This window comes from Macrotis lagotis, chromosome 2, assembly GCF_037893015.1.
Source record: "Macrotis lagotis isolate mMagLag1 chromosome 2, bilby.v1.9.chrom.fasta, whole genome shotgun sequence".
NCBI classification, from domain to species: domain Eukaryota; kingdom Metazoa; phylum Chordata; class Mammalia; order Peramelemorphia; family Peramelidae; genus Macrotis; species Macrotis lagotis.
This window is the reverse complement of record NC_133659.1, coordinates 19,938,815-19,952,824: the sequence shown is the minus strand read 5'-3', so window position 1 is coordinate 19,952,824 and position 14,010 is coordinate 19,938,815. Positions and strand designations below refer to the sequence as shown.

The following is a 14,010-nucleotide window of genomic DNA, read 5'->3' as shown; positions in this document are numbered from 1 at the left end:
CTCTAAATTCAAAGCTCTTTCCATTTGGATAAACTTTATCAGGCATAGAACATATAGTTTATTTTATTTTTTAAATTAAATATTTTAGTTTTTTTGAACCACACATGATGATGGTTTTCAACAATTATTTATTGCAAGGTTTTGAGTTTTAAATTTATCTCCCTCCCCCTCCTTCCCTCCCCTTCCCTCCACCACAGAAAACAAGCTATAAGTGTATAACTATGCTAAATATCAATCCACACTAATCATGTTTTGAAAGAAGAATCAAATTCAAATGGAAAAAATAGAGACAGAAAAAAGACAATATATAAGATAACTTTTAAAAATTGATGATAGTAAGCTTTGATCTATGTTTAAACTCCATAGTTTTTTCTCTGAATATGGATGCTATTTTTCCATTATGAGGCTTTTATGATACTAGCATGGAGTTTAGAGAGAGACTCACTTTCCCAACCCCTTGCTCCATGGACAAGGCAAGTCCCTAAAGCTAAGTTACACCATATCCCTTTGTGATTTGAGGGGTAACCCTTAGAGATAGGGTTTTTCCCCTTCTTTGTAAATAATATTACATGAAACCCCTTTATGTTTCATCCAATATCAACTGCCAGTTAATATCCCTCCAACATCATTTAACTAATTAAGCTAAATTGGTTTTTACAAAGATGTATTTCCTGAACTGGAGAGGGAAATGGCAACCACTCCAGTACTTTTGCCAAGAAAACCCCAAATGGGGTCATGAAGAATCAAACCTGACTGAATAACAAATTTACTGAGAAAGGATAGCAAGGACAGAAACACAAAGCATCTCAAGCCAAGAACACTCTTCTCCACCTAAATTGGTCCTCGAGAAGAGTTGGCTCAATCTTAAAATTGTTATTACAAAACAGTCCTTCTATGAAATTCAGTTCCAGCTGTAGTGTGGCTAATGGGCAGGTTGTTCCCTTGATAATGGGACGTGGTGTTCTCAGTTCCTGGGAGAGAAGAAAATAGGCCTTTATATATCGCCAACTGAATGTATTGGGTTCTGTAATTTTTAGTCATATCCGACTCTTTGCGATGCTTTCTAGGGTTATCTTGTTTAAGATACTAAAGTGGTTTGTCATTTCCTTGTTCAGCTCATTTCGTAGATGGGGAAACTGAGGCAAGAGTCACACAACTAGGAAGTACCTGAGTCCAGATTTGAACTCAAGTCCTCTTGACTCTTGGCCTGGTCAGTGTTTTCAAATATTATCTTATTTGATCCTTAGGACAACCTGAGGGGGTGGGGCTGTCGTTCTCCCCATGTTACCCGTATCAAAAATGTGACTTGAACTCTGGATCTAGGCCTCCGAGGCCATCTCTCCTCATACTCTACCTCTCATAATGCACCTCTTATTAAAAGAAGATGTATAGATAGAAGTTTAAGGTTTCTCCCATTGCGGGATGCCCTGTTCTGCCCTTGATAGTGCCCAAGTCCTGGATGTGGAGGTAGAAGCAGGGCTGGCCTGAATTCTCACAAGGGTCTCCCAAAGGTTAAACAAAGACTTAAACTTAGGAGGAACTAGTCTTTAGAGACCATGCTCCCCTCAAGCCGGAGACCCCCTGGGCGCATGCTAACTGTAGCTCCCAAGGAGGGAGTTCATTGTCTGCCAGCCCGGGTTTGCTTTCTAAGCCTGTTAGCATGCCTCTGACCTGCAGAACAGCAGTGAGCTGGCTTCCTCTCAGAACTGGCTCCAGCTTGTGTCCGGTGCATCCAGTTTTCCCCTTCCCAGTTGCTCACACACAGTGGCCGGGCGACTCACCCTTACCCTGTGGGCTGGTGCCAGTTTGTGAACCCCCCTCTCCTGGCACCAACAGCCAGGCCTGAACAAAGAACAGGAGGGAAGGGCTTCCTGTGAGTCACCCCTAGCCCAGGGAGGCCTGGGGTGAGCACGTGGCAGATGTCTTGGCCTCGTCCCCCCACCTGCAGGGAGACCAGAAGTCACGTTTGGTCAGGGGCTGTGGAGCCACGTGAGCAGAGATCTGACACCTGCAGCATGCGCAGGTCTGAAAGAGAAACCTTCTGCTCTGCGGCTACCACGGCAGACCGGGCCTGGGACGCCATGCTTGTGACTCACAAGAAAGGAGTTTGGGACATTATGGACAGGAAACCGACCCGCTCCATCTGGGCTGTCTCCAGAGAAAACATTTCCAAGGTTTCTATCCCATTTCTTCTTTTCTTCCTCAGCTTCTGTCCCTTCCCCAACTCTGAGGAAAGCCCTGGTTCATATGGGAGCCCTCCACCACAAATCAGTCTCATTCTGACATCTGGCTAACACTGATGCTACATGGGGGACGAGCACGCTCAGTATCATAGTCCTCTGATGTTGATTTTTGGAGTGGTCCTAATCCCTTAGGCTTACTTTGCTCATCTATAGAGTGGAGATGGTTATGAAAAAATCTAGATTTTTGGCTCCTCAGGGTTTACAAAGCCCAATGGTTTCTGATCACAGATTCAGTGTGTGGAGTGGTTTAACATGATCCATTGAGATTAGTGTCAATCAATCAACCAGTCACTTAGTATTTATTAAGTTTTTACTAGACAATGTCAATAAGGGTAGGAATTTAAAAAAATAAATAAATCATTCCTCCTGTTAAAGCGTTTACATTAATTAGGGAAGACAATATAGAGAATCTAAATGTCACATTGAGAAATTTCTGCTGGGCCTAGTCACAGGGTGGGGTTCTGGGACCACTCCCCATTTAGGATTTGCACTGGATTCAGTCCTGGCAGAGTCTGACTTTCAATGAGTGGAGTTAGGATCCCTCTTCTCCCACTCTTTAGCTCATTGAACACCCCCAGCCTGAAATACTGGAGGAAATTGCTTAGAAGTTAGGTTTAGACTCTCATCCAGGATTTTCTCAAAAGTCAAAATGAGACTGAACTCGTTGTGGCATATGAATCACATATGGGACAAATACTGATTTCCTATCCGCAAAAGGAATGCGGAATCTAGAACACTCCCAAGGTTTGATTAAAAAAATAAAAATTGGGATTCCGTAACTTCTGTCATGGTCTTCTGGGAGATTATACTTAAACTTTATCAGAGTAAATAAGGAAGCTTTTGGAACTGCCAACTAGAGAGTTTAACAGCACCTTGGCTCTGCGCTGTCCAAACAATCCCCAGCTCACATCTACTGGATCATATTAATCTTCTTTTCTACAACTGTCTTCTTCAATGCAGAAGTTTTTCTTGCTAGCCAGATTCCCCTATCTGTACCCAAGACTTCTGGATTTCTTGAGCTCACCAGGTCACTTCCAACCTCAGACATGTCCTTTTTGAGGCTAATGTTATGTCTCCTGCTCAGAAAAGGAAACACAAAGCAGAACAAGCTTTCCTAGGCTAGTCCCCATTCTAGGCAGATGAAATGGTATAAAACCAATCTAGTCTCCACCTTCCACTTTTAGGTTGTTAATGAGGGTTTGTTAACCATCATTAGACTGTAAGCTCCTTGAAGGCAGGGGCTATCTTTTGCTTCTTTAGTATCCTCAGGCCTTATCATACATTTTTGTTGATTGATTGATGGGAAAGGTAAAACAGATGAATTGCAGATGAGTCCTTGACTCTACAGGCTCAGCAGTCAGTGAGGGAATTGCTTCATCAACTCAAAGTAAAAGCCTTTAGCAATGATCATACCAGAAACAGTCTTCCAAGCTTCTATGGTTCATAAAACCAAGAAAGGCAACTCTGACTATGTTCCAAGTACAGAATATATCTACAGATCTATATCTGTATCCATATCTATCTATATCTATCTATTTATCTGTCTATCTAAAATCAATACAAGGTGGTTTGAGAGGAAGGGCTTTAATCATGGGAAGGATCAAGAAAGACTTCATGTAGGAGGTGGTAGTTGCTTATATCTTATAGGGAGTGAGTTGCTTGTATCTTAAAGGAAGTGAGGAATTTTATGAATCAAAGATGAGAAAGTCCATTCCAGGCAAGTGAATAAGTCAGTACAAAGGCAAAGACATGGGAGATGGAGCACCATAATGTTTTAGCAGAATTGTGAAAACAGGTCAGCTAGGTGGTACAGTGGATAGAACATGGGCCCTGGAGTCAGGGGGCCTGAGTTCAAATTTGGCCTCAGACACTTAATAATTCCCTAGCTGTGTGGCCTTGGGCAAGTCATTTAACTCCATTGCCTTGCTAACTCCCCCCCACCAAAAAAAATTGTAAAAGCAACAAAGGGGTTCTAATAGTAGAAGATTAGGTTGGGGAGGAGGAAAGTACATTCCAGCATGGGGATCTAAGGCAGGAATGGAGTACCACAACGGAGAAACAGAAAGAAGGTCATTTCATTCCTAATGTAGAGTAGGGGAAAAGGAGTCATATCTAATGAGGTTGGAAAGATAGATTAGAGCCAGGTTTGGAGGGACTTTTAAAACCAAAGAGAGACATTTATATTTTATTCTAGAGATAATACTATCCCATCTGTATCCAGAGAAAGAACTGTGGAGTTTAAACAAAGGTCAAAGTCTATTAACTTCAATTTAAAAAAAAAACTGTCTTATGCACTACATAATTTTTCTATCTCTAATATTTTATTTTCTCCTCAAGGAGATGATTTCTGTCTCAACACATTCAATTTCGATCAATGCATAGTATGGAATCAATGTAAAGATTATCAGAATGCCTTCTGTGGGGGGATGGGGAGGGAAGGGGGGGAAGTGTAAAATTCAAAACCTTACCAAAATGGTAGGGAGAAACTACTATTGTATATAATTAGATGACAAATAAAATATTAAAAAAATAAATTCTTGGAAATCACCCAAAGTGATTCAGATTAAATGACTTGTCCAAGGTCACACAGCTAATGTGAGATGGAGGCAGAATTTGACCTGTCTTTCTGACTTCATGTCCATCATTCTTCACTGCATTCTTGCTGAATTAAAAAGGTGCTTAATAAATGTTTGTTGACTAGAGATAATACTATCATCACTTTATAGATGAGGAAACTGAGGCACAGGGAGGTCAGTGATCTTCCCGTGGGTCATAGAGCATGGAATCACAGAATTTGTAGGGTTGAATGTGGCCTCAGTCACCACCTAATCTAATGTCCCTGAAAGAAACTCCTAAACCATACATTTGACAAATGGTCAGTCTGTTTGAGGCAGCTAGGTGGCAAGAGAACATTGATCTTGGAATTAGGAGGATGGGAGTTCAAATCCAACCTCAGACACTTGCCATTGACTAGCTGTGTGACCTTGAGCAAGTCACTTCATCCTGATTGTCTCACATCCAGGGCCATCTCCAGTCGTCCTGATTCATATCTGGTCCCTGGGCCCAGATGGCTCTGGAAGAGAAGGTGAGGCTGGTGACTTAAGCACAGTATTCCCTCACTCAAACTCAATTCACATGCTTGTCATGGCATCAACTCCCTGATGCTATATCATCATCATCTGTTTTTTTCTTGAACTCATTCAGTGACAGGCAACTGGTACCTTCCCAATACACCCCAAATTATTTATGGTCAGCTCTCATTGTTACCAGTTTCTCCTTTTAGCAGGCTTAACATTACCTCAATCATTGCTTCTAGAAGCAATGCATCTAGTCCCTTTTCCCCAATGACATTCCTTTCAATACTTGAGCACAATTTTCATTCCTCTTTTCCCACTTCCTCAACTGTCTCTCCTCCAAGCTAAACATCTGAAGGGCTTTCAAATGATTCTTTCATGACACAAATTCAAGGCTTCTCACATCCTCATTGTCCTCCTCCAAACACTCTCCAGGTCAACAATATCCTTCTTAAGCTGTGGAACCCAGAACTGAGCACGAGAGCTCATGAGCACTGCTCGGATCAGATGACAGAAGGGTTGTTACCACCTTATTTCTTACCTCTGTTAATGAAGCATAGGCTTGCTTTTGGCTGCAATATCTCACTGTTGATTCATTGAACTTGCCATCCAACAAGACGTCCAGATCTTTTTGAGAAACACTGCTGTCTGCCATGCCTCTCTCATCTTTTGAAGCTGATGTTTTTTAGAACTCATCCATAAGACTTTACAACTATCCCCAAAGGATTTTATCTTACTAGATTCAGCCCATGGTTCCAACCTGTCATTCACTCCCTCCCAGTTTTGTTTTATTTGAAATGTTGATAAGCAGAACAAGGAAAGATACACTAGAAAATAATACAATTTGAAGGATTCGGAACCTTCTGGATTATTAGACTCAGAGTAGTTAATGGTTACATGTCTACTTACCCAATTCCAATTTTTAAGGCAATATATTCTTTTTCTTTTTAGGTTTTTGCAAGGCAAATAGAGTTAAATGGCTTCCCCAAGGCCACAAGCTAGGTAATTATTAAGTGTCTGAGGCCAGATTTGAACTCAGGTACTTCTGACTCTCCTGACTCCAGGGCCAGTGCTCTATCCATTGAGTCACCTAGCCACCCCCAATTTTACTTTTGAAGCAGTTCTTTTCTTCAGTGAATTTCTATGCTTCTTTTGCAATATTAGGCCATTTTTGCTTTTTATTTTTACATTATTTTCATTATTTTTATTCCCCTTTTAACTAAACTATTAATTTTCTTTTTATAATTTTCTTGTATCATTCTTATTTCTTTTCCTAATTTTTCCTTTATGACTCTTATCTGTTTCTTTAACTCTTCCAGGAATTCTTTTTGGACTTGGGTGCAACTAGCATTTTTCTTAGAGTCTTTGCTTTCATACTGTTTTCTTCTTCTAAGTTTATTTCTTGATATTCCCTGCCATCATAGTAGTCTACTCTTGGTCAGACCCAAGTTCAAGTTAATAAATTGTGGAATTCAGATGAGAATGGACAACAATTAGACCTTACCCTGGATGAGACCCCTTTGGGAGCACTGAAAGTTTTAGGTCCCCAGACTATCCCTGGGATCCAGTAATAATAAAATTTTCACTCTCACATGAAGATGATCTATCATGCTATCTACTTCTGTAGATATCTGATAGATATGTTTTTATAGAAATGTTCTAGGGATGCATACATTTCTCCAATGAGGCAACAGAGACCCAGAGAAAGGAAGTGACTTGTCCAAAATGACCTAGATGGCAGAGTTGGCATTTGAACCTATGCTGTATAGCTTCAAAATGAGTGCTTATAGCTGAGGAGTCAGGGAAACAAAATTCAGAAGGTTGACTTACCATCAACTTGGACAAACTGAATCCACCAGCCAGAGGGGCGAGAACTGCAGATCCATCCAAGGACAAGATCTGGTTGAAGAAAAGCAATGGTATAATAATAGAAAGCATACCAGACTTGGAGTCTACAACTCAAGTTCAAATATCCCCTCTAATTATGGTAATAGTTATTTAGCCAACTAACCTTGGGTAAATCATTTCCTCTATATTGCCCTTAGTTTTTTTACCCATATAATGAGGGACTGATAATTTCCAGGCATGAAAATCTAAAGAAGAGGGGGCAGCTAGGTGGCACAGAGGATAGAGCACTAGAGTCAGGAGAACCCGAGAATCCAGGCTCAGACACTTAATAATTGCTTAGCTATGTGACCTTGGGCTAGTCACTTAAATTACCTTATATAAATAAATTTTTTTTTAAAAAAAAGAAAGAGAAAATCCAAAGAAGGGGTAGAGAACCTTTTTTTCTGCCAAGAGTCCCTTGGATATTTAGTAACATCATTCCCATGTTCTAAATTCCTAGATTTAATGAATTTTGAATCTTGCCAGTGCTGGACCAATATGGCCTGTGGGCTGGAAGTTCCCCATCCCTGAAAGAAAAGAAGGGACTTGATGGTGTCCTAGGTTCTTTCAGTTGTATATCTCGTGATCCTGTTATTAGAATTGTTTTAATTCCCTATCTGGATGATAGCAGGTGGGTCTGCTCCTGATGGCCTAATTTTCCCCTTCAGCCTACTGGCCAAAGCCACAAGTCTTTTGCCTTCATTGAATTGCTCCCAGCATGGGATGAATAGAATCACCCATTAGTTTAGAGCAGGGAGAGACCTTCAAATTTTCCAAGTTCAACTTACACATTTTTACAGTGAGTAAATGGAGATCTTGAGAGGGTAAGTGATTTGTCCAAGACACTCTTTCCAGTTTCTTCCTAGCCGAATGAGATGCTTTAATTCTGATCCTACAAGGCCTGCCTCTAGCTTCCCTTTCCCTAACTGAACTGAGAAGACAGATTCCCCCAACTCCTGGCCCCTAGAGTTATTGGACTCTGGGCCACTTGCCCGCTCTCAGGGATTGGCTGTGCTTACTGCCCTCACTTTATCTTCTTGTCCTTCTTTGGAGAGGAGTCATTGGATCCTAAAAGGGTTGTTAACAAGCTACCTCCACTCCTACTTACAATTGCAAAAAGAAAATCTTAAACAGAGAGTATGCATCACCAGAACATTTCCCTCCCACCCATAACAGCAGGGTCTGTCACGACTAGCCCCCGAGGAGAGTGCTACATGTCCACACAGTATACTAATTGATCTTCCTAATGAGGCCCCTGACTCATGAAGGGAGAGAAGTATATGATACAATTTAGAAAGATTTCCATTAATTTGGCTAAAATGAAAAAGAACAACATTCTGTTGCTTACTGAATTACCCAATTTCAATAATCTGGAACATAACACATCAATGTAAAACAGAGAGCAGCTTGGAGAGGGGGAGTCCATGCTGCCTTCTACAGGGACCAGGAGAGAGAAGACCTATCCATTGACTTTCTGTGCTTAATCTCCCTGGGCTTCAGTTTCCATTTCTATAAACTGAACATCAAAGTATATTTACCTTTATTATCTGATTTGGTCTTCAGGGCAAAATAAGGTTGGTATGATTATTATTTTTATCTTAGAGAGGAAAAAGCTGAGACAGAATGAGGTTGAGAGCCTAGTCCTGGACCCCACAGTTAGCAAGTGCCAGAGGCAAGATTCCAATCTAGGTCTCTCTTAGCTCTAAATCCCCTATACTGCACTGCCTGCCAGTAATGGGTATAAGGGGATCTGGATAGACTTTCTGTAGGAGGTGAGACCTCAGCTACGAATTCAATAAGGAGAGGCTGAGGCACAGCCTGGCAAAGGTTTGGAGGCTGGAGATGGATTGTCACTTATAGGAAATATAAAATATAACGGTTTGGGTAACATAGAGTATGTGAAGAAGAGCAATAGAATATGTGATAAAATTGGAAAGGTAGATTATGATCCATTTTAAATACCAAACAAGAGAGTTTATATTTGGAGAAAGCCACTGGAACTTGTTGGGCAAAAGAGTGACATGGTCAGAACTGGACTTTAGCAGTAACACATGAGCAGCTAGCCAAGTGGAAAGGCACTAGAAGGAGAGAGATAAATAAGTCTCAGAGGCTAGGTGGCGCAGTGGATAAAGCACCGGCCCTGGAGTCAGGAGTACCTGGGTTCAAATCCGGTCTCAGACATTTAATAATTACCTAGCTGTGTGGCCTTGGGCAAGCCACTTAACCCCATTTGCCTTGCAAAAAAAAAAAAAACCTAAAAAAAAGTCTCAGAACCAGGATTTGAGAGTTTAAGGATATTTCAGTCATCATGCAGTCAGACCTGTATATAAAATGAATCTTGACTCTAATATTCCCTACCAAGCGGTCATCTTTGAGGTGATGGCCAAGAGATGATAAGGGTGTATGTGCTGAAATGGTAGCCCTGTGGACAGAGAGAAGGGGACATTGGAGTCTAAGGATTTAAATCCGTTAGCTTGGATTTAATTTCTCGGGGATCTCTTTCTCATCCCTTCCAATTAGAAACTGTGTGATCTGAATTTGAATATCAGCTTTGCAATTTAAAGAGTTCAGAGCTGAGAGGGACCTTGAAGATCCCCTAGTTAAAAATCTACTTTTTATAGATGCGGAAACTGGGTCCAGAGAGGGAAATTTGACTGGTTTTTGATGACACAGAATCCACATCCTCTGATTTCCAGATCCAAGTCACCTCCTAACACTGGGCTGCTTGGGGGGCAATTCAGTCAATTACTTTGTGCCTCCGTTGCCTCCTCTGGAAAATGGGAAAGGGGCAGGATTGGATGACATGACTGACCTGCCACTAAGTTCAATAATGCCTATGTCTGTCTCACCATTTATTATTCAAGGGGAAGAATATCAAAATCAAAATAGAAGTCTGGCTTCTAACTAAGCATTTGACCTTAAGGGGAAATGAAACTGGGATTAGATTTCATGTGTTTCTAATGAATGTCTCAAGCTTAGAGCAGAGGACGTGGGCATGAGGTGGCTGAGTTAATAATATTTCATTTCAACATGACAAGGGTAAGGGCCTGAGCCGGGTGACTGAGCAATGGCAAATGGAAGGTAGTGAGTTTGCTGAAATTGACTGAGATTTCTGGGTCCTCCATCTGTTTGGGAAACTCTTTTTTTTAATTAGAAAACTCTAGAACTAATTGGGATCTTAACAGGCTTGGCTTAGGAGGGGGTAGGAAGAAGATCTCTCACGTTGCAGTCTGTCACTTTTAATTGATTTAAAGTCATCTAACTGGAAACATGGAAATGATTAGACCTAAAAGAGTATTTATAAAAATTAGAAGATAGAATGTTAGATTATAAAACATTAAAAATAGAAGTGAGCATAGGAATAGAATATTAGAACACAGTAAGTCAAAGATAGGAGGGACCTTAGACTATAGAAGAGCAGAGTTAGGAAGGACCTTCGAACACAAAATATGAGAGCTGGAAATAACCTTAGAATACAGTAGGTTAGATTGTAGAATTTTTCAAGTCAAAGAACCCAAAATATTAGAACATAAAATGATAGATCACAAAACATTAAAGATAGACCAAAGAACTGGAATATTAGAACATAAAATGTCAGAGATAAGAGGGACCATAGAATATAGATAAGAGTTAGGAAGGACCTTCAAACACAGAATATGAGTTGGAAATAAACTTAGAACAAAGTGGATTAGATTGTAGAGAGTCAAAGAATGCAAAATATTAGAACATAGAATGTTAGATTATAAAACACTAAGAAAAGACCGTAGGGGTGGCTAGGTGGCAAGGCAATGGGGTTAAGTGACTTGCCCAAGGCCACACGGCTAGGTGATTATTAAGTGTCTGAGGCCGAATTTAAATTCAGGTACTCCTGACTCCAGGGCCGGTGCTCTATCCACTGCGCCACCTGGCCACCCCTAGATTGTAGAATGTTTCGAGACAAAGAACCCAAAATATTAGAAGATAAAATGATAGATCATAAAACATTAAAGCCAGATAATAGAACTGGAATATTTGAACATAAAATGTCAGAGATAGGAGGGACCTTAGAATATAGATAAGAGTTAGGAAGGACCTTTGAACACAGAATATGAGAGTTGGAAATAATCTTAGAACAAAGTGAATTAGATTGTAGAGAGTCAAAGAACCCAAAATATTAGAACATAGAATGTTAGATTATAAAACACTAAGAAAAGACCGTAGGGGTGGCTAGGTGGCACAGTGGATAGAGCACCGGCCTTGGAGTCAGGAGGACCTGAGTTCAAATCCAGCCTCAGTCACTTAATAATCACCTAGCCGTGTGGCCTTGGGCAAGTCACTTAACCCCATTGCCTTGGAAAAAAAATCTAAAAAAAATAAGAAGAATAGACCGTAGAAATAGAATATTAGAACATAAAATGTCAGAGACAGGAGGGACCATAGATTATAAAACATTAGAGTTAGGAAAGACCTTAGAACACAGAATATGACAGTTGGAAATAACCTTAGAATATAGTAGGTTAGATTGTAGAATTTTTTTTTTGCAAGGCAATGGGGTTAAGTGACTTGCCCAAGGCCACACGGCTAGGTGATTATTAAATGTCTGAGGCCGGATTTGAACTCAGGTCCTCCTGACTCCAGGGCCGGTGCTCTATCCACTGTGCCACCTAGCCACCCCTAGATTGTAGAATGTTTCGAGTCAAAGAACCCAAAATATTAGAAGATAAAATGATAGATCATAAAACATTAAAACCAGATAATAGAACTGGAATATTTGAACATAAAATGTCAGAGATAGGAGGGACCTTAGAATATAGATAAGAGTTAGGAAGGACCTTTGAACACAGAATATGAGAGTTGGAAATAATCTTAGAACAGAGAAAGTTGGGGGCACCTAGGTGGTACAATGGATAGAGCACCGGTCCTGGAGTCAGGAGTACCTGAGTTCAAATCCGGCCTCAGACACTTAATAATCACCTAGCCGTGTGGCCTTGGACAAGCCACTTAACCCCATTTGCCTTGCAAAAACAAAACAAAACAAAAAGATAAAAAAAGAAAAAAAAACAAAGTTGGATTATAGAATCTTTAGAATTAAAGGACCCAAAATACTAGAACACAAAATGTTAGCATAAAGCATTCAAGATAGACCACAGAACTGGAATATTAAAACATAAAATGTCAGAGATAGGAGGGACCTTAGACTATAAAACATCAGTTAGGAAAGATCTTCGAATGCAAAATATGAGAGCTGGAAACAACTTTATAATAGAGAAAGCTGAATTGTGGAATGTTTAGAGTCAAAGGACCCAAAATAATAGAACAAAGAATGTTTAAACATAGAACATTAAGACCTTGGATTGAATTCGATTGGAACATTAAGACAAGGGATTGACCTTGCTTGGACCATAGAATGTTGGAACACAGAATGATAGAGGGAGGGAACTTAGAGCAGAGAATGCTTAAACAAAGAAATGTCAGAGTTGGGCGGAGCTTAGAGTGGACCATGGTTGAGTATGAAAGGGTTTCAGAGTCTCCATATCTGAAAAAAAGCTACATTAAAGACATAAATCCTTCAGATCTGTTATGGATAAGGTGGGAACTAGAACAGCCAGAGACAATGTGCTACACAGATTTGGAATCAGAGGACCTGGGCTTGGGTTCCAGGTGTCCGTAAGCTCTGTGGTAGAGCATTCCGAGTTCCTGTTGGTCTGATCAGCCACAGTGGGACACACTGTCATCTGTCTCACACATGGTGATGTCGATTTGGTCTTCCTCAGTAACAAGGGACAAGAACCAAGCAAGCACTTACTCACTGTGATCAGACACGCACAACCTCACCTCTTGAATTTCTTCGTTTGTAAAATATCAGTCTGGGACCCATGAACTCATGGATCCCTTCCAGCCCTAAAGGTCAATGATTTTAAGAGTCTTCCACAGCAAACCTGTAGAAAAGACCCCTCAGTGACAGAAAATAATTCTATTTTGAAATGAGAAGGGGGGTGATCACCCCAAACTCCCTGCCCCCTTTTCAAAAACTGCTTTAAGAAGCGTGGGTAACATAAAGCAGACTCTGTAAGAAATTGATTTACTGTCTCATTATGAAGGAAAAGAAGGAAAATCTATAGAGAGGGAAGGGGAATCTATGCTGGAAAGTTAGCTCTTGTCGACCCATTCCTTTATCATCTGAAACTACCTTAAGAGGGGGTTGGGCTTCCAAGATGTGTAAGGAGCTTGGTCTGGTAGGGGTGAGCACCTGACAGAAGGTTGCCTGTACCGGGGTCCTCTCCTGATTGGCCTATCTTAATTAAACCTGAGGATAATATAGGTTCCAGAAGATTAACCAAGAAGCAGGCTACCAATAGAGAGCAGCAGAGAGCCACCAGGCAGTGCCCCAATAGTTCAGGAGCTAAGGTTCCCTGAACCCCAGGTGAGAGACCAAATTAGAGCAGAGGCCTGTATTTCAAGGAAACAAAGGAGTCCATCACAAGTCAAAAAAGGGGTACTAATGGACAAGTATAAGGCCAAAGGCAGAGACCTCAGGGCAGCTGGCTGGCACCAAGCAGATGGGGTGTTATGTCCCAGATGGGCAACAGCTCTTGGAGGGGGGCTGAAAATATCTTAGTTGGGGGAGGGACTCCTTAAAGATCAATCTCGATACCATCTGTATCCAGAGAAAGAATTGTGGAGTTTGAACAAAGACCAAGGACTATTACCTTCAATTTAGGAAAAAAAAAAAACCCATTACCTTATTATATAATTTTGCTCTCTCTTATACTTTATTTTTTTTCCTTAAGGATATGATTTCTCTCTTATCACATTCAACTTAGATC

The 14,010-nt window shown here is 40.7% G+C and overlaps 1 long non-coding RNA gene across 3 annotated transcripts in view; it reads left to right on the top strand.

The window, feature by feature from the left end:
• Positions 1-14,010, top strand: part of LOC141512410 (uncharacterized) — a 49,010-nt gene that overhangs the window by 28,653 nt on the left and 6,347 nt on the right. The gene's annotated exons all lie outside the window — the stretch shown is intronic.